Source organism: Equus caballus, chromosome 12 (genome assembly GCF_041296265.1).
Source record: "Equus caballus isolate H_3958 breed thoroughbred chromosome 12, TB-T2T, whole genome shotgun sequence".
NCBI lineage: Eukaryota > Metazoa > Chordata > Mammalia > Perissodactyla > Equidae > Equus > Equus caballus.
The window spans coordinates 3021496-3037004 of record NC_091695.1 but is presented as its reverse complement, the minus strand read 5'-3'; the positions used below and the strand labels follow the sequence as shown (position 1 = coordinate 3037004).

The window sequence follows — 15509 nt, the reverse complement described above, 5'->3', positions numbered from 1 at the left end:
GGGCCGCCCACCGCTCACCTCACCTGGGACCTGAGCCTGGCCCTGACCCTCACTGCCTGTGTGACCGGAGCAAGTACCGCCCTCACTGGGCCTTAGTTTTCCTCTTCTGTCTGATCATGTCAAAGGGTTCCCGCTGGTTCAGAGCTCAGAGCTGCCAAGCTGGACAGAGGTGTTTGCGTGGACGGACAGAGCCTGATGGCAGGAGTGGGCCACCTGGCAGGGGCTCTGCCATCCTCCCTGAGCCCAGGACCCCCACGGGCCTGCTGTGGGAGCTGCCGGCGGGGTTGTCGTAATAGTTGTTTGCAAACCCTTGCCCAGCCCACGCCTTGTGGGGTCAGGGCTTCTCCCCACCCCGGGCCGGCCCGACGCGCAGGCCCCCGCAGCTGGCTCCATGATGGCCACGCCACTGGCCCTGCCACGACCACCCCTGCCGCGCCCTATGCGCCAGGTGCAGCTTTGCTCAAGCAATAAGGGAGAGCAGCCCGCCCCACTCGCCTGCTGTTGTGCGGGAAATCAGCGGGTGGGCTTGTGTTTTCAGGGTGTCAACACGAGGCAACGCGGGGGCCAGGCACAGTCCCCCTATGGCCCTCCCCCTCTAGGGCAGTGGCGTGGATCCCAGCGCCTCCACTGGGAGGGACCCGTGGCCGCTGTGAGGCCCAGCCCTCGCCACTGTCACCGCTGGCCATCCCCTCCTCCTGCACGCGGCGGCCGTGGCAGCGCCTGTCCCCGAGGTGACCGCGGCGGTGACAGCACAGCACGCAGAGTGGGGCCTGACGGACGGGCGGACTTGGGGGCACTTTACTATCTGTCCTCGGCTGCTGAGAAAGGAGTGTGGCTGGAGGTGTCCGGGTCGCAGGGACGAGGACACGGTGCCAGTTCAGACAACAGGCTCCACGTGGACGCGGCCGCCGGAGCCTCTGGGCACACAGACCGGCCTTTCCAAATCTTCCAGTTTTGCAAAAGAAGCCAAAAATCCAGATTTTGTGTGACATCTTCTAATTTGTAAATGCCGACCATGAGTTTAAAAAACATTAAAAGCTGAGGTGGACACAACGAAACAAGTCAGTGGGCCTGACCCAGCGGGGCCTCCGGACCGCGGCCTCCACCAAGCCTGCACGTGTCCTGCAGAAAGGGTGGGACCAGAGCCTGCGGCCCCCCGAAATGCAGAGGGAGGGGGCTGGTTTTACCGCCTTGGGGGACCCGACCCCCTGGAGGACAGAGCGGGCAGTGCAGACCCGGACGGGAGCGGTGGGCCAGCAGTGCCCACCCGGCCGCACTCCGTGGGGAAAGGGCATCCTAGCCAGGCAAGCTTCCTGTCTGGCCAGGGTGGCAGGCAAGGTCCAGATAGGAGATGGCCACTTTAAATGGTGCTGCTAAATCTTGCCATCATGGGACCACCCTCACTTTCCAGTCACCCTCTCAGCATAGTGACTAAGACCTTCAGGATTCAAGCTGCCTGGATTAATTCCTGGCTCCACCTCTTACCAGCTGTGTGACGTTAAACAAGAAACCTAAGCTCTCTGTGCCTCGTTTTTATTTGTGAAAATTACTAGTGACTATCTCATCGCTGTCACAAGAAGGAAATGAAGTGACACATGTGAAAAGCTAGCATAGTACTGGCACACAGTAATTAGTAAATGCTATCAGGAAGATGAGTAATAACCATTCAAATAAATGTCAGCTCTTAATGCCCACAGAGCAATAGAAATGTATGAAGCACTTACTGTGTGCAAGCTTTGCAACCAGGCTCCTGGGGACAGTAGGAGTTTGAGGAGAGGCCCACGTCTTATTCACTGCTCACTCCCCCTCGGGGCAGCACGGGATGTGAGGGAGGCCAGTGAATACTCACTGAGTAAGGGGCCCCTGTCCTCAGGGAATCTGGAAGTCGGGGGGCGTGGGGCAGACAAGACCAAGTGTGTAAGAGATTAACAAAGAAAGGTCCCCGCCGTTCAGGGCATCAGAGCGGGGTGGCCCGAAGCAGGAGAGGGGGAGTCTGGATGTGTCAGATCCACGGTCCCTGCTGGAAGAGGTCCGTTTCAGAAGAAATCACCAGGATCCATGCAGTTGGGGACAGTCCCCTGGAAGCAAAGGTGTGGCTTAGATGTGAAACCAAGAGTCATTCCAAGAGGGCTGAATAAGCGCAGAGACGGCGACAGAGTACTGGGTGTGTTGGGGACAGTGAGCACGGGAACTGGATGGGGACAAAGTGTTCAGAACAGCTAGTAGGAGAAGGAAAGCTGGAGAGCTGAGCTGATACTTGATTGAAAAAGGCCTTCAATGCCAGGCTATGGTAGAGATTGCTAGATGTCTCCCCTTCGTATTTTTTAACAAAACATCTAATTTATTTGCCCAGAATGGACTCTACTTCTCAGTTTTACTGGTAGCTGAGCGACTAAGTTCTAATTTAGCTAAGATCAATGGGACTTAAGGGAAAGTCTTATGTGCAAATTCTGGAATGTTGACACAATGGCTGGAGTTTTAGCAGCCATCTTAGATCATGAGGCACAATTCTAAGACTGATGGCAGAGGAAGGAAGGAACCAAGCTCTCTGATAACTATACCAGCCTCAGATATCCTACCTCTGCATGGTTACACACAAGAGAAATAAATTATACAGTTTAAGTCACTGTTATTTGGGGTCTATTTTAACATGCAACCAAACCCAAACCTAATTTATACACAAGCCAAAGTCTTCATGCTTTATCCTGCGGCTGCAGGCAACCACTGGAAATTTATGAACAGGCAAGTAACAAGATGGATATTTGATGTAAAGAGTACCATACAGAACAATCTAGCAGCAACTGTGCAATGGGCTTGCGAGGAGGAGAACCTAGAGGCTGGGAGCTCAGAGAGGAGGTTAGTGTGGTAATTTAGGCAAGGTGAATAAATGAGTGTGTTAGTCTGGGTTCTCCATAGAAACAGAAGGAATAGAATATGCATGTTCCTTATTACACAGATGATGAGAAATGAGTTTATGCAGTTATGGAGCTGAGCAGTGCTCAGATCTGCAGGTGACAAGCTGGAGACCCGGGAGAGCCGATGGCGTCGTTCCAGGCCACGTCTGAGTCCAAAGGTAGGAGGCCAGCGTCCCGGCGCAAAGGCAGTCAGGCAGGGAGGGAGTTTCCTCTGACTCAGCCCTGTTTGTTCTATTCAGACCTTCAAGTGGGGAGGGCAATCTGCTCCACTCAGTCTACGGGTTCAAATGCCAACCCCATCCAAAAAGCACCCGCACAGACCCACCCGGAACCACATTTGACCAAATGTCTGGGCACCTGTGGCCAGTCAAGTCCATGCATAAAGTTGACCATCACAAATGAGCACGTCCTGAAACCTGTTGTGAGGGAAAACCATCCTAAGAATTGAGATAAAAAAGTGAAAAAATACACAAAGCATAATATCCTTTGATAAGGTTGAAAAAACTTGTTGCTTCATCGGTCTAACTAAAGTTGACAGGCTTGGTGGCTCAGGCTGGACCAGAGAACATCCGACAGTCCAGGATCAGATCTAAAACGCAGGACTCCTCCTGACTTACTGCTGGGTCCACATCCCAGCTCCTTCCATTACCAGCGCTGCAACCTTGGGCAAGTTAGTCAACGCCTCTGTGCCGTGCTTTCTTCTTCATCTATATGACAATGGGGATAACGGTTTACGTCCTAGAGTTGCTGTAGGAACTATATGAGGTCATTCATTCACCCACAGATTGTTGTATTTATACCTGGTGTGTGCACCCCACTGTCCTGGGTGCCAGGAAGACAGGGGAAGACAGGGATGGACACAACCAGCAAGAATGGAGTTGCCTGTGTAGTGAGTAAGACAGTAAGTCAATGATGAAATGAGTTCATAATTGACGATTTCACAATTTCATATATAATATTTCATAATAATGATTTCATAATTTCAATGATGAAATAAGACAGTAAGTCAATGATGAAATGATGTCAATTTTCTAGGCCACAATTGCCATGTGGCCTAGAAAAGTGTGGGGCATGGTGTGTACCACTGGTGGCATGCGAGAAGATTCTAAGTGGGGAGCAGATAACATTTTTAATTGCTTGTAGTAGCTGTATATTGACAACATATCTTAGAGGAATACTTGCTTTTCTATTGATGATAACGACATTTATTCATTCGACAAACATCCATTGAGTACCTACTAGGCACTCTATTAGGCCTGAGGGGATAGAACAAAGAGCAAAACAGAAAAATTCTTGACCTGCTAGAGCTGGCGTTATGAATTTTCTTTTACAGTTAATTTAGTTTGCCTTTCTAAGTAAATTTAAGTTTGAAAAATAGAACAGATCTCATTAAGTAAGCAATGCCTGGTTGGTAATCAGACATGCAGAAATGGCCAGGGTGGTACAAAATGAGCCACGCCTGGGATGCACTGGGCCCGAGGCCCCTCATTTAGCACCCAGAGGAAGAAGTTTCTAGACTGGCGCTCTTGCCAAGAAGCGCTTGCCACATCCTCACCACCACCTCCCTCCACTTCTGCGTACACTCTCAAGTTTCCTATTTATTTCTTTGACTATGTTTGGAGGTCTACACAAGATTGACTCAGAGTATTTCCACTTCAAAATTATAAGAAAACCCACTAATTGGCTTAGCTATGGCAAAGCTTTGTAAATCAAGGAAACTCTGGATAAGAAAATATTTATAAAGAAAAGTGGTTTTCACTTTTGCTTAATATACGGCTGACTAACTATGAGTTGTGCTCTGGAGAACCTGTTCGTCTGAATCTATTAATGTCCTGTAATTATCCTGTCAGAGCTCCCACTTAAGCAGACCGTGCTGTACCTGCATTCAAATAAATATCATGCGCTTGAGCACAATGTGTCCCGCCAGTAGATCGACAGCGCCCGCCTCGTGGTTAAACGAGCACCGTGAACACCTTGCAGCACGTTGCCGTCCTCCGCACGCCACTTCTGTTCCACCCTCAATGATTCAAGTTTCCCCCACACCGAAATGGGAGCTAATGAACAGCGACTTTGTTGCCACAAACTGGATTCATTTCACATCCCCCACACCTGCCACCCAAGCGGACGTATTCGTGGAAAGATGTCCCCTCGAAGCATAGACGGGACTGGAACGAACATTCGGGGAGGAGGCCAGAACAGAAGATCAGATGGATGCGGTTCAGCCTTCCAAAGCCGCCGCCTCGCAGGGGTGAAGGGCGAGGGGCTGCGGTGTGGGCAGCGCTCACGGAGCCTCCATCCCTGAGCAACCTGGTGCAGTCGGCAGCGCGGGGCACCGTGCCGTCGCCACGCTCTCGGGCATAAAAGCGTGTTTAGCTCCCGCCTTGTCGGGTGCTGGGTTAGACCCCGGCACACAGGCATGGACAAGAAGGGGCCTACAGTCCAGTGTGTGAGAAAGATGGACTCACATGTCACACATATACATGAGTCGAAACTGAGAAGCGCTGCCCGGGAAGGAAGCGAGAACCACCCCGGAGATCGATGGCCCAGGCCGAGGATGGAGTGTTGACGGGGCGGAGAGGGAGGGAAAGCGCTCCAGGCGGAGGGAGGTGGGGAGGTAAGGCCCTGTGGTGTGCTTGGTGTGCCCGGTGTGCCTGACGTACCTGGTACCTGGTGTGCTCGGTGTGCTCGGTGTGCCCAGTGTGCCCGGTGTGCTCAGTGCACCAAGGAGCTCGAGGCGGGACACACTGGCAGGAGAGCGCGGGTGGCGTCAGGCAGGGCGAGATCAGGCCAGGAGGCCACAGCAAGGAGCCTATTCGGACTTTATTCTGAGAGCTCTGGAAAGCCACCGAAAAGCTTTAAGCAGAGAGGGTAATATGATCAGACACACATTTTGAAAACGAGACAAATGGCAGTGTAAAAATTGTCTGCTAATTGTCCCTCAATATCTATCTTGCCCTTCCTCGATGGACATGTCACCATCTGGGATAACGATACGTTTCCCAGCCCTCTTTGCAACTCGGTATGCCCATGTGACTAAGTTTTCCCCCGTGGCAGATAAGCAGAATCCTCAGGTGGGAGGGGCTTCTGAGACCATATTTTAAGAGGCAAGTCGCTGTGCTCTTTGCCCTCTTCTTTGTCCCTTCCTCCGTCCTGCATCCGGGAAACCAGATGCTGCCATCTTGGGCCATGAGGAAGATGCCATGCATGGAGGAGCAACCAGAAAAAAGGATCCTGGATTCCTGACGTCGTGGAGAGATTTACCAGCCCTGGACAGCTCTGTCAACTTTTTAATTTACTCAGGCAGAATTTATATACATAGAAAAAGAAATGACAACTGCATCCGTTTAAAGTGTACAATTTGGTGTGTCCTGACAGTCATACACATCCGTGTAACTACCTGTCAACACAACCAAGAGTCATATCATTTCTGTCACCCCCCCAAAGATTTTCATGCCCTTCTGCAGTTCACTCTCCCTCTGCTCCCAGCAGGAGGCCTCCTGATCTGCGTGCTGTCACTACAGTGATGACAATTCTCATTTTCTAGAGCTTTACATAAATGCAATCATGGACTCTTTTGTGTCTAGCCTCTTTCGTTCAGCGTTAATTATTTTGAGGTTCGTCCATATTGTTGTATCAATAGTTTGTTCTTTTTACTGCTGAGCAGTATTCTATTTCATGAATGTAGCACATGTAATGTGCATTATATCAGGAACGTAGACAGTTTGTTTATAAGGACCGTGCGCCAACCGGTTGCGCCACAGGAGCTCCAACAGTTTGTTTAATCCATTCACCAGTTGATGGACATTTGGGTTGTTTACTTTTTAGGGGTTATTGTTCACAAGGCTGCTATGAGCATTTATGTACAAGTCTTTGTGTAGACATGTGATTCATTTCTCTGGGTAAACACCTAGGAATGGCTGGGCTGTGTGACAGACGTATGTTTAACTATATGAGAATCAGTCGGTTGTTCAAAGTGAGTGTAGCATTTTATATTCCCATGAGCAGAGAATGAGAATGCCAGTTGCTTGACATTTTTGCCAATACTTGGTATTGTGAGTCTTTTAAGTTTTAGATATTCTAATGGGTGTGCACTGGGCTCCCTGGATTTTTATATGAGAAAAAATTAACTTCTTAATTGTGTTTAAGCTATGTTATTTTGGATTTTCTTCCACTCCCAGCCAAAGCTAATCTCTCGAATACAGAAACCAAGAGGGAAAGCAGGAAGACCAGTTAGGAAACCCCTGTGTTTCAGGAGGAGACGGTGGTGGATTGAAGAGGGCGCAGGCAGTGGAGACGGAGGGAGATGGATGAGTTGACAAGGTCCTGAGGACATAATGGACTGAGGATCAGTAATGGATCAGGTATGAGGGTTCAGAGAATCACTCGGGTTACACAGCAGAGGAGCTGGGTCTCGGGCCCAGGCCCATTTCATGCCAGAGGACATACCAACCCCTGCTCTCTCCACCCCCCAGATGCCGAAGTCACACAGAGGACAACTGGCAACTTCTCCAGCTGCAGCTGAGGCAAGCCTGTGATTTTTGCTGCTTGGGCTGCTTGTGTCTTTGTTTTGCTGTGCAGGATAGTGTTTTTGGCAGGAGATGCGGTAAATATGCTGATGTTGGCATTCACAAGAATTTTGCATAATATTGTTGCTATTTTTGATAATCCTCGTGAAATTATTATTATTATTGATTTCTGTGTGTTCTTCCCCTTTTACCTCCAATTCCAGGGGGGAAGTAAAATCAAAGGACCTAAATAATAAGTAGACCTGATGCTAAAAACCAAACTAAGGGCTTTTGGTGAGTGATTTTTATTTCAAAACACAACGTAATAGGAAGACAAAGCTGCAGAGTCCCCTGAGGTAGGAGTGACGCCCAGTTCCCCACTTCCTAGCTGTGTGACCTTGTTCAAATTCCTTCATCCTGCCAAGCCTCAGTTTCCCAATCTGTAAAATGAGAAAAATAACCTTTGCTACGTTGTCACGTAAGGGTACATGGAGCAAAATGTTGTAGCGTGAAGGAATCCAGAATATTGCACCATGATGAGTCTTTCTTTCTGAACTCCCCTTATCTGCCTGAAAGAAGAGCTTCCCAAAAGAATTCACCTGTCACAAATGCCCTCTCTGGGAGTCTTGCAAACGGGAAAGGCTGGCTTCTATCACCAGAGATGAGACAGTGGCAGCAGGTTAAGAGGTCACCTCAACAGACATCGTCACAAAACTCTCATATCTCCCATCTGTTCTCCTAAGGGCCCACTTATCTTTCCTAAAAGTCATTTATTTTCCCATAAATGCCCTTCCCTCCTCCTCTTCCTCTGTTAAGATGGTATATAAGCCCCGTGATGGTTGATTCTAGCTATCAACTTGACTAGATCATGGGGTGCCCAGATATTTGGCTAAACGTTATTTCTGGGTGTGTCTGTGAGGGTGTTTCCAGCTGAGATTGGCATCTGAATGCATGGACTCAGGAAAGCAGATCGCCCCTCCCAACATGAGCAGGCATCACCCAATTCACCGAAGGCCTGAACAGAAGAAAAGACGAGGAAGGGAGAATTTGCCCCGTCGTCTGCCTGGCTGTTGAGCTGGGAAATTGGTCTTCCCCTGCCCTCAGGTTGGGACTTATACATCAGCTCCCCTGGTTTCCAGGCCTTAGGACTCAGACAGAATTACACCCCTGGTTTTCCTGAGTCTCCACCTTGCAGAGAAGTTGTGGGATTCCTCAGCCTCCATAATTGCTTGAGCCAATTCCTCATAATACATCTCTTTCTGTACATATATATATATATATGTATGTATATCTCCTTTATATGATATATATAAAACAAATCATATATATACATATATGGAATATATGTATATTCTATCAATTCTGTTTCCCTAAAGAACCCTGACAAATATAAGTTCAAAATTCTAAACACTTCTTTGAGTCACATTTTCCTGTGAACTCTTGCATATGTCTGTGAATCAAAATCTGTCTTTTCTCATTTTAAGCTGAAGGTTAATTAATGTGTGAAGCTGGCCGAGACTGAATGCATTTATTATAAGGTCTTTAAATGACTTTTTAATATCAATAGTTTACCAACACAAAACAAAACTGGGTGCTCTGTCTCTTCAGAGGACAGGTTTTTGCATCTTCAGTCTGCTCTTAATAAAAGATTGTAAATGGTTTTTCTTTACCTTTTGAAGAATCCACCTCTGAAACAAAGATTCTGCGTCTTATCAGAATAATTTCCTGTGCTTTCTACTGTCCTTATCATGTCTTTGATTATTTAAGAAAACCAAGTCTTCTTGTGATCTTTATTTAATCAGGTGTTCAAACTTTTTGACATTTTTGACATCTTCCAAAAGCAAATTCTAAGTGAAATCTTCTTGACCTTGAGTTGAGTTTGAGATTTTCCAGAGGGCCCCCGGAAAATCCCAAAGGATTTGTTCTCTCACCTTGTAAAAAGAGAGGTTACGCTAATTAGGTTTGATAGGCTAAGTTGCATGGGAAACACTGTCAAGAAGAGACTCATAACCTTCCTCAGCTTATATTTGTGTGGGTATTTGTTACTAATATAAGTATTTCAGAAATTATTTAATGCTTCTAGAAATCTGTCAATGTCCTTCTTTTCTATGATATATCCTGGTATAATGTTACCAGTCATAATTCCAGGTATCATCTTAAAATGCTGTATTCACAGAGACAACCAAATTTCCATGTCAATTGCGTTATAATGAACTCTCACCAGATCTATAACCACAGCCATTTTAAGCCTTTTGTCATTCACACGCAGTTGTTGTTTTACTCTGATGCATTCGTGAAAGTTCTTTCAATCCACTACAGGCCGAAGTGTTTCATCATCAACAAAAGGGACCATCTCAGAGACCCAGGGAAGGGACTATGACAGGGACTCTTGGAGACATGCTTATGATGACATTGCCTAAAGAATTTTCAGATCATACTACAGGGCTGAGTCAGGATTTCCAGAACTAATGGAGACGCTGATGGGTTCTTGAAACTGTTAATTCAAGATCAAGTAGAATAAGAATTAACTACATGGGATTGAATGAACTGATGGAGAATGGTTATAATTTTTATGGTCTTTTTGTTTGGAACATTGTTGGTTCTTTAATGTTCCATTTCTGGATATAAGGAACCCCTTTCTCTTTTCTTTTAAGAAGCTATCTTTAACTGACAGCCATTAGTAGGTTATATTTTTGTAAACAGAAATGAAACATTAATCTTTTTCTCCCTACCTGAGCCCTCCAGAATTTGGAAACTCTTAGATTGAGTATTCTTGTTTTCATGGCAATGTTTCATAGTTATTTGCATAAGGTAAATAACAATTTGTTCTCCTTGTAACAGGAAATAATGAGAAATATTGGTTTTACTATCATGGCTTTGACTGAAATGCCATGTTCGAGAATGATGTACAGAGAATCAGATATTACCAGACAGTTTTAAGGAATGAAGATTGACTTTATGGGGCCATTGTTTACAAAGCCCTCTTAGAAAACCCAGCCTGGTACTTGGATTACAGGGTTCCCAGCCTTCCTGGTGAGTAAGAAAAGTCACTTCCAGGCAGGTCTAGGAACCTTAGGATAGTTTGGAACCTCAAGAAGAGAAGAATTCACTCAAATCTATAGGTACTGCAAGCAAAGTCTGATGGCAAGTTCTTGGCCTGGCTTCTTATCCTTGAGAGGCTTTTAAAAGTCTAGTCTAACATCCCTTATCAAAGTGACAGCAAAGCAAAATTTAAAACACCTGTGTGGTTGGTTACCATTTCTGCTGTGCTCATACAAATGAGCAGGCCAAATTTAATGAGACTAGACTGATTTTGTAAACAAGAGTAATCTCACTTTGATTATCTTTGTTCAAAATGGAGATGATTGTAGAAGGAAATTTTATGTTTCAGTGAAAAATAATCCACCCTTCTGGGTATCAGATTCTAGTTCTGCTCATTGTCTTTGAGCTCTTTTCACTTCATCACAAACTGGACCCTGCCATTTTATGCATTTTGTCAGTAATTGATGCTTCCAGTTTTTCTTACCCTCCTGACTTGTCATCACTGAGAACTGAAAATGTCCTTTCCCCAAAGCCCTGCAAATTGAAGTTAGATGACTTGGTATAACTTCAAAGTTGTGTGGTTTATCACAACAGTGTGGGCCACTCAGAAAGTTCACCAGAACACCTGCCTCTTCCAAATTCCTCTCTGGGGAATAACCACAATCAACACTGCCACTATCATCCTTGCTCCACCACCTAAAGACATTTCAAGCTCAACGTCTAGAAATCTTTTTGACTGATTGCGCTGTGGACTCCCTAAACAAAACGAAACAAAACAAGCCAGCAACTGGGTTTATAATTTGCTCCAACCACTAATCTTTGTTTTTCTTTTGTTTCCCTAGAATTAAATGCCTGATTCCTTGCACCATACAAAGGCCTAACCTCAGTGGCACCCTACGTCTACCTGTGCCACCATCTCCTGAAGTGAGACACTTATAACTGGGCTAACCTATTCCCTGGACCAAGAGACTAGTTCAGTGGGATATGGGTCAATAAGATAACAAGGCAACTTGTCTGTAAAACTTCTAGAGAAGCCTCAGAGGGGGCCAATGAAGGGATCCAGAATATACCACTGTGAAGAGTCTTTTTTTCTGAACCCTCTTTATCTGCCAAAAATCAGAGCCTCCCAAAAGAATTCAGCTGTCGCAAATCTCCTCCCCTGGAGTTTCACAAACAGGGAAGATTGACTCGCATCACCAGAGACAAGAAATTGACACGGGGATAGGAAATAATCCAAACAGACATTGTCACAAAACGACCATATCTCCCATCTATCCTAGTGCCCTTCTCCTCCTCCCTTCCTCTGTTAAGATGATTTATAAGGCCTAAATTCTAACCATCTCCTTGAGTCATGTTTTCTGTGAACTCTTGCATACATACGTGAATAAAAAATCTGTCTTCTCTCTTGCTAATCTTTTGTCAGTTTAATTTGCAGATCTCCAAACAGTGAATGTAAGAGGTAGATGAAAAGTCTTTCCTCTTCAACAGACTAAATAAAACAGAGATTGCCTTGCAGGTGGTGTTCAACTGAGAGCTACCTGTATTACAATAATTCTTCTGTTTGCCCAAAGGACCTAGGTGGGCACAGAGCCAGAAAATTCACTAAGTAAATGAAATATCTTTCCCACTCCACTTTGGCTTATGTCTTAAAGACTTCGTACCACCTTTATATTTTATCTCTTACTGGCCTGTAGGGGAATTCAGCAGATGAAGATAACAGAGTTTTATTTTTACTGCCCTAACTACTCAAGATTTTAACAACCACTTACCTTGACGTTTAATTGGGTCCTTAAGAATGGTTTAGATTCTTTAAATACTCACTATCTTTCCAGGGGACATTTAAAAAGTCATTTCAAGAGCTTAGCCACTTTAACTGAACTAGTGTAGTGAGACCTGTGCCATCTGCCACCTGGTGAGATTAGGAACAGGGAGGAGCATATTAAGGACACCTCAGGGATGCAGGGAGTCAAATGAGGAATGCGGTACCCACTATAGGACCAAGCCAGGGTCTACAAATAAGTGCAATTTGGGGGAAAAGAGAGAGGAGGCAATTGTTAGAGATTAAAAGAGAGTTAAGAGATGGATCAATCAAATGAAATGTTGGTTTGGATCTTGCTTCCAATGAGCCACACTTAAAGAAAATTTTTTTAATTTGGCAAAATTGAGTGGATTGTTGTTATATTTAGTTGCATGTGTGATGTTCATTTGTTTTTTGTTTTTGTCCTTATCTACTGGGGATACACACTAAAGTATTTATGGATGAAAAGCTGTAGCATCTACAATTTACTTTAAATTATACCAGGAAAGAAAAAATGGTGTATACTGGAGGGGGCGGGGGGATGTGGATTAAATGAGATCAGCAAAACGATGATGATTAAAGATATGGGAGCGGTCATACTACTGTCTTAATTTTGTATGTTTGAGATTTTAAATAATGAAAAGTAAAACAGCACACATCATTGCTGGTAGTGTAAGTGAATACAAATTTTTTGGAAAACAATTTGGAATACACATCAAAAATAATAAAAATGTTTGCCTCTTAAAAAAAAACCTCAGCATTTTTGCAAACTTCAAGAACTGACTTTTAGGAATCCATCCTAAGGAAATAATCCCAGATATATGTAAAGATCACTAAAAGGATATTTGTCCCAGACAGAATTATGATGTCAGAACGTGGAAAATACCATAGTGACTGTCAATGATGGTTATGACGGTTTCATCACAACGACTATCATAAGTTAAGTAACTTAGAGTGAAGGAACATGTTGGTGCATTACGCCATCATGAAAAACGGTGTTGCCAGAGAATACTTACTGACATAAAAAATGTTCACAATAGGTAAAAAAAATTAGTAACTAAACAATTGGTACTCTATAATCAGATTTTGATTTTATTAAAAGAGAATGAAAAGATATATCTCTAAAGTCAATAATGATTTTCTCTAAATAGTGAGAATGTGCATGACTTACTCTTACTGTTCAGTTTCTGTATCTTCTAAAGTTGAGAGAGAAACATATATTTGTTTTCAGGCAAATTAAAAAAGGATAGGTTAAGAAGACTTTTAATGCCAAATATCACATTTTACAAACTCAAAAGGCTCTATTTTTTTCTTAGAATTTTTTGAGTGACAACACACTTGAAGTAATGCACACCAATTTTAAATCTCAACTTGATGAATTTTTAGAAATGTACCCACCCGTGTAACCACTACCCAGACCAAGACATAGAACATTGCAGCACCTTATAAGGTTCCCTCATACACGTTCTAGTCTACTGCTCTCCCCTTAGAAGTAACCATTGTTTTGACTTCTATAAAGATGGACAAGTTTGTGCTGTCCTTGGACATCATATAAATGGAACTATGCAGTATACACGCTTTTGTATCTGGCTTCTGTAATGCAACACAATATCTGTGATTTATCTATATTCTTGTGTGTTCCCGGATTCCACTATATAAATACACCATAATTTATTTACCTATTATCTTGTTGTTGGAGCAATGGGGATGTTTCAAGTTATTGACTATTAGGAATAATTCTTCTATGAACTTTATTTTTCAAGTCTTTTTGTGGACATATGCAACCACTTCTCTTGGGTATCTACCTAGACGTGAAATAACTGGTTAACTTTAGTAATAACTGCCAAACAGTTTTCCAAAGTGGTTGTGCCATTTTGTATTCCCGCCAACAATGGATGAGACTTTCAGTTGCTCCACAGCCTGGCCACCATGTGATGTCATCAGTCTTTTTAATTTTAGCCCAAATAATTGTTGTTAGACGTTCTCCAAATGCCTAACAGATTGATAGCTAATGATGCTGGATTAGCTAGGACCCTTTGAAGTGCAAGTGACAGAAAGTAAGGCCAAATAGTATGAGCAAAAACAGGAACTGACTGGTTCACAAGGCTTGGAAGTCCATGCAGATAGCTTAGTGCTTCCCAGCTCTTTCACCTCATGGTAGAGGTAGAAAATGACAACACGTATGGAGCAGATGGCGGCAATCCTAAACCGAGTTGCCTCTGGTTGCATTCGGAGGCCGCCTGCCCACCCCAGCCCAGCCTGGCCACCCGAGAGGCTGAGGAGGACGCCTATCTCGGGACACCTACAAGCCTGCTGCCTCCGGTGCCCTGGTTGGGAAGCCCTCACATAGGTCATGGGGAGCACAATAAACAAGCATTATGGGGACCAGGCCAAGAGGTCAGAACTGGGGCTCAGTAACGCCAGAACTCAGGCCCGACCAGGCCATCTCTCATCTCTGTGTATCTCTTTATTTTGGCTTTACTGTTTCTCCATAGGCTGGGGGCAGTGACCACCCAGAATCACAGCTCAGACCACTTGCTGTGCAAGAGAATGGGAAATGTAGGAGCTGTGGCTGTGGCTGCTGTCACAAAGTACCAAAGAACGGGGCTTAAATGACAGAAACCTGTTCTCCCACAGTTCTGGAGGCCACAAGCCTGAGAGCAAGGTGTCCGCAAGGACAGACTCTCTCTGAAGGCTCTGGGGAGAGTCTGTCCCTCGTCTTTGTCTGTCTTCTGGCGTTGCCGGCAACCTTGGTGTTTCTCGACTTATAGCATCACTTCAGTCTCTGCTTCCGTCCTCACATGGCGTTCTCCTGTGCATCTCTGTGTCTCTCCTCTTCTGATAAGGTCACTGGTCATATTGGATTAGGGCCCAGCTAACCAAGTGTCGCTTCATCTCAGTTTGATTATATCTGCAAAGGCCCCGTTTCCAAATAAGATCACATTCACAGGCAGCAGGGGTAAGGACATCTCTCTTGGGGGACACAATTCAACCGACAAGAGGAGAGCTACTCTCCCTCCGAGTCCTAACAGCCGGGAAGTCCTGTTGCCGGCCATATGTCCAGTCCTTCGGTCACCCGGTCCCGAGGATGCAGCCACACACTCACCCCCATGATGAGGCCGGAGCTGTGTGGTACGCAGCAGTGATTTGACTGTCAGTGCTCAAAGAGCACACGGAGTAGAGAAGGAATTCCCCAAAGAAACCAGAAGAAATGGTCTGACCAAAGTGCTAGGCAGGTGAAAACCAAAG

General features: G+C 45.2%; 1 protein-coding gene and 1 long non-coding RNA gene across 4 annotated transcripts in view; one reads left to right on the top strand and one right to left on the bottom strand.

Annotated features, from left to right (window-relative positions):
• Positions 1-15509, bottom strand: part of PRR5L (proline rich 5 like) — a 146403-nt gene that overhangs the window by 103840 nt on the left and 27054 nt on the right. The gene's annotated exons all lie outside the window — the stretch shown is intronic.
• On the top strand, positions 2484-7714 carry LOC111775886 (uncharacterized). Its single transcript, XR_011423831.1, has 7 exons — positions 2484-2742; positions 2957-3073; positions 3447-3585; positions 3700-3816; positions 7094-7276; positions 7388-7518; positions 7645-7714. It is a non-coding gene; the product is annotated as an uncharacterized lncRNA (long non-coding RNA).